The 4398-nt window shown below is 54.1% G+C and overlaps 1 non-coding gene across 1 annotated transcript; it reads right to left on the minus strand.

Moving 5' to 3' along the window:
* Positions 1-3943: 3943 nt before the first annotated feature.
* Positions 3944-4015, minus strand: TRNAQ-CUG (transfer RNA glutamine (anticodon CUG)). The gene has a single exon. It is a non-coding gene; the product is annotated as a tRNA-Gln (tRNA).
* Positions 4016-4398: the final 383 nt, after the last annotated feature.

Below are 4398 nucleotides of genomic sequence, written 5' to 3' on the forward strand. Positions count from 1 at the left end.
CACAGCTCCCCAATTTTTTTTGTCTAGCCCATCTCAGGCCTGGTCTACACTACGCTGTTAAACTGATTTTAACAGCGTTAAATCGATTTAACGCTGCACCCGTCCACACTACACTGCTCTTTATATCAATTTAAAGGGCTCTTTAAATTGATTTCTGTACTCCTACAAAACGAGAGGAGTAACGCTAAAATCGATATTACTATATCGGATTAGGATTAGTGTGGACGCAAATCGACGTTATTGGTCTCATTATTTTACAGTAGCTACCCACAGTGCACCGCTCCAGAAATTGACGCTAGCCTCGGACCATGGACACACACCACCGAATTCATGTGCCTAGTGTGAACGCTCACAATCGACTTTATAATATCTGTTTTATAAAATCGGTTTAAGCTAATTCGAATTTATCCTGTAGTGTAGATGTGGCCTCAGTCCCCCACTAAAGGAGAAGAGTCTGATGCCACCCCTGCAGGTCACTGAGTGTCACTGCTGCTCCATGGGAAACATGCTCTGTGCCTTACCCAGATTGGTGGGAAATACACTCTGTGCATTACCGTGACTGGTCCGTGGGTGTCACTGCTTGTAGAGGGCAGACACATGCTGTGCATTACGCCACCTAACCAGTGGGTGTCACTGCTGTATCAATGGAAACACCTTCTGTGCATTACCTTGAATGACCACGAGGTGTCACTGCTGCTCCAAGGGAAACATATTCTGTGTGTTACCCTGATTGGCCACTTGGTGTCACTGCTGCGCCAAGCAAAACACCTTCTGTGCATTACTCTGACTGCCCACTGGGTGTCACTGCTGCTCCAAGGGAGACAGAAGAACGGCCAGACTGGTTCAGACGCAAAGTCCATCTAGCCCAGTATCCTCCTGTCTTCTGACAGTGGCCAGTGCCAGGTGCCCCAGAGGGAATGAACAGAGCAGGAAATCATCAAGTGCTCCATCTCCTGCCGCCCATTCCCAGCTTCTGGCAAACAGAGGCTACAGGCACCATCCCTGCCCACCCTGGCTAATAGTCCTTGATGGATCTATCCACCATAAACTTATCTAGTTCTTTTTTGAACCCTGTTATAGTCTTGCCCTTCACAACATCCTCTTGCAAGGAGTTCCACAGGTTAACTATGCAACTGCCTTGAGTTTACCCCACCTCTCCTGGACAGGTTGTATATGGAAAAGAGGATGAGGATGAGGAGAGCCATGATGTGTCTGTCAGTGGCTGGTGCCTCAGTTTCCTCTAGGCAGCAGTGCTGCAGGCTCCTTTGGTCTGTGCCCATGCAACTGTGTCTGGGGAAGGAGGAGTAGAGGCTCATTCTTCCCAGCCCCACGCCCCACCCCTAGCAGCTGGGGAATCCAGGCCAAATTTAATCCTGGTAGCTGGGCTGGGATTAGCCTGGGCTGGGGTAGGGCTGGGGAGGAATTGGGAGGGAGACAGACGCACCTGCTGTGAGGGAAGATCCTCCCATTCCCTGCCAACCCCATTCACTCCTTGCAGCACAGCACCCCCTAGCATTTCTTTCTCTGTCATGGGAGCTGTCTGCTGCTTGCTTCTCCCTTAGCATCATCTCTCCCCATCCTGGAGCACTGGCATTGCCCATCCTGTGCAAACAGGCAGGCCCCAGTGTACCCCATGGCACTGCCCTGCAATTGTGGAGGCAGCTGTTGGATGGAGCCATATCGAAATATGGGGGTGGGCAAGGCTGGGGACCAGGACTCCTGGGTTCTCCCCTCAAATGTGGGAGGGGAGTGGAGATTAGGGGGTAGAGTGGGGGAGGGACAGGGCTGGGATCCAGGGCTACTGCTTTTTCTGGTTTTCTCCACCTCCTGCAGCTGCCTCGATCCTTTCAATGTGTTTCTTGTTCCATATTCATTTGCTGACTTGTGTAAATCACCACAGAGGTGGCTGCATCTCAGTGTTGGGTGAGGCATCATTGGCTGCATCACCTCCTTATCGCGTCTCTCTCCCCCTTCGGGTGACCCTGCAGCACTCAGCAAACATCCACAAGATCATGGGGCACTTTGAGCACTGGGCAGGCAGGGGCCAGGCACCCAGCCCTCCCTCCAGAGAATGGGACACAGCATCGACTACTTTTTACAGGGATTAAAAAGGGGCAAAGGAGGGCAAATCAGAGGAGTAGGTGGCCAGGGTCTGAGCAGGGGGTGGAAATTGACTGGTGGGAGATCAAGCAGCTGGAGGCAGAGTTAGGAGAGGGACTGAAGGCAAAGTCAGGGAGGTGGGAAGGAGCCGGAGTTAAGCCTGGAGGGAGGCGCTGCCAGAGGGTTAAACCCCGGCACAGGCAGGGGCCGAGGGGGAACAGTTATCCCAGTGGGCTGAGACTCCAGTGTTTGCAAACATGGGTGTGGGGAGCAGAGGGCTTTTTCATTTCCCCTCTCACAGGCAGCACCTCTCAGCATGGAGTTCCCAGGGCTGGGCTCTTAAAGGCACAGGCATCCCACCGCCTAGACACTGCAGCTCCTCTCTGATGTAACCTACTGAGGTGCTGCAGTAGGAGACTCAATTCAGTGAAACTGGGCATTCCCTACACGCCCCCCAGCCAGGGGGCTGTGCACCCCCTGCCCCGATTTTCCCCAACACTCCCTCCCTCAGTGGTCAGGTAGTTACATGCAGCGCTGCCAATGTTGTCATTGGTTGCAAATTTGAATGGAAATTGAAACGTTAACACACACTTTAAAAGCAGATACAATGTATGAAAACTACTTGTACCTGAAAAAGTCAAATAGGTTTGGAAAGTCTGGACAAAGCCGGGTTTCCTCACCCAGCTGTTGTGTTTGCTGGCAATGTTGGTGCATTGGCTTCGGCAGTGTTGGCCAACCTTAGAATTTCAAATGATGATTTGTAAGAGAGGTGTGAATGAGCTCTCCCCTGACAGCTGCTGATGACCAGGGTTGGGAGGAGGCTTTGGGACCAGACTGTATTTACATGAACTCACCTACTCTGCTGAGGTATCCAGCGGACAGAGCTGGGCTGCCTCTGCTCTAGGTGCCCGGAGGAGGGAAGGTGTGTGGGGTTCCAGCCTGGGACTCTTCCTCCCTCCTGCCAAGCCCTGACTATTAATCCCAGCCCTGGCACTCCTTTCTTCAAGTGCCATGTGGGCCAGAAGAAACGTGTGGTAGGAAGCACAAGGGCCAAGCTTGTGAACATCAGGTGCAGCAGCAAGAATCCCAACTATCAGGGTAGCAAGTTCTAGAGCCCTATCCCATTGTGGCCATCCCTGCCAAAGACCTGGCTCTCGGAGGTGTCAGTCACCCAGCAGGAGGGGAAAGATTCACACTTACACAGCTGGAGACAGGGGAGTTGAGCTCTGGGGCATTACCACAAGCATGGGTGGGTGGTAAGTTTGTAGAAATTTTGGTGGTGCCCAGAACCCGCCCCCAAACTCCACCCCCACCTGCCTAAGGCTCTGGGAGGGGGTTTGGGGGGGATTAGGGTGCAGGATTCAGGCTTTAGGATGGAGTTTGGGTGCTGGGTGCAGGCTCCAGCAGGGTTGTAGGAAGGGGTGAGAGGTGCAGGCTCTGGGGGTGGGAAGGGGTGCACCCTCTGGGAGGGAGCGTAGGGCTGAGGATGAGGGATTCATGATGCAGGAGGGGGCTCAGGACTGGGGCAGAGTATCAGGGTTCAGAGGGAGCTATGGGTTGGGGGTGTTGGAGAGGCTGAGGGCAGCCTTCACTAGGACTCTGGGGCTGCAGTTCTGCCCAGAATCCCTCTACTCCAGCAGCAGGAGCAGGCAGGGGACAGACACATGCTGCTTTTTGTCAGGCAGGGATGCACCACAGCAGAGGGGAGGGGTGCCAGGCAGGGGCCAGGGGAAGAGACCCAACTCCAAATATTGCTGGAGCAGGGCCCCCAGCCCTGAATGTTCCTGGAGCACGAGCACCACAAATGTACATAACCTGCCGCCTATGACCGCAAGCCAACACAAGGTCCCACTGAGATTTGAACTCAGATTACAGGATTCAGAGTCCTGAGTGCTGCCCATTACACCATGGGAGCAGCTTGTGCTGCCTTCTCTGCACATCGGTGACCCTCATGGGGCTGCTTGTGTAAGGGGGCTCTTGGCCCTTTACTAAAACTTAGTGTGTGGGGGGGGGGGGGGTTGGTTGGCTACTTCCCAGCACCAATAGAAGGGAGAAGGATCAATGGGAAATTAGGACCCTGAGACTGACAGTCCCCAAGGACAATGGGGAGAGGCCAAAGCTCCAAGTTAGCTGCACTGACAGGCCAGACAGTGTAATGAGGGAGTCACCAGGCCAGGGGGTCCCATCCTCCATGTGAGCTGGAACTGCCTGGGTGAGAGTGGGGCAGAGCTAAGGAGAGAGCAGGAGCCCGAGAAGAGCCGGGGAGCAGAGCTGGGCAGGTGTAGTGCCAGAAACTGC

The sequence above is a fragment of the Gopherus flavomarginatus genome, unplaced genomic scaffold (assembly GCF_025201925.1).
Source record: "Gopherus flavomarginatus isolate rGopFla2 unplaced genomic scaffold, rGopFla2.mat.asm mat_scaffold_144_arrow_ctg1, whole genome shotgun sequence".
Taxonomy (NCBI): domain Eukaryota; kingdom Metazoa; phylum Chordata; order Testudines; family Testudinidae; genus Gopherus; species Gopherus flavomarginatus.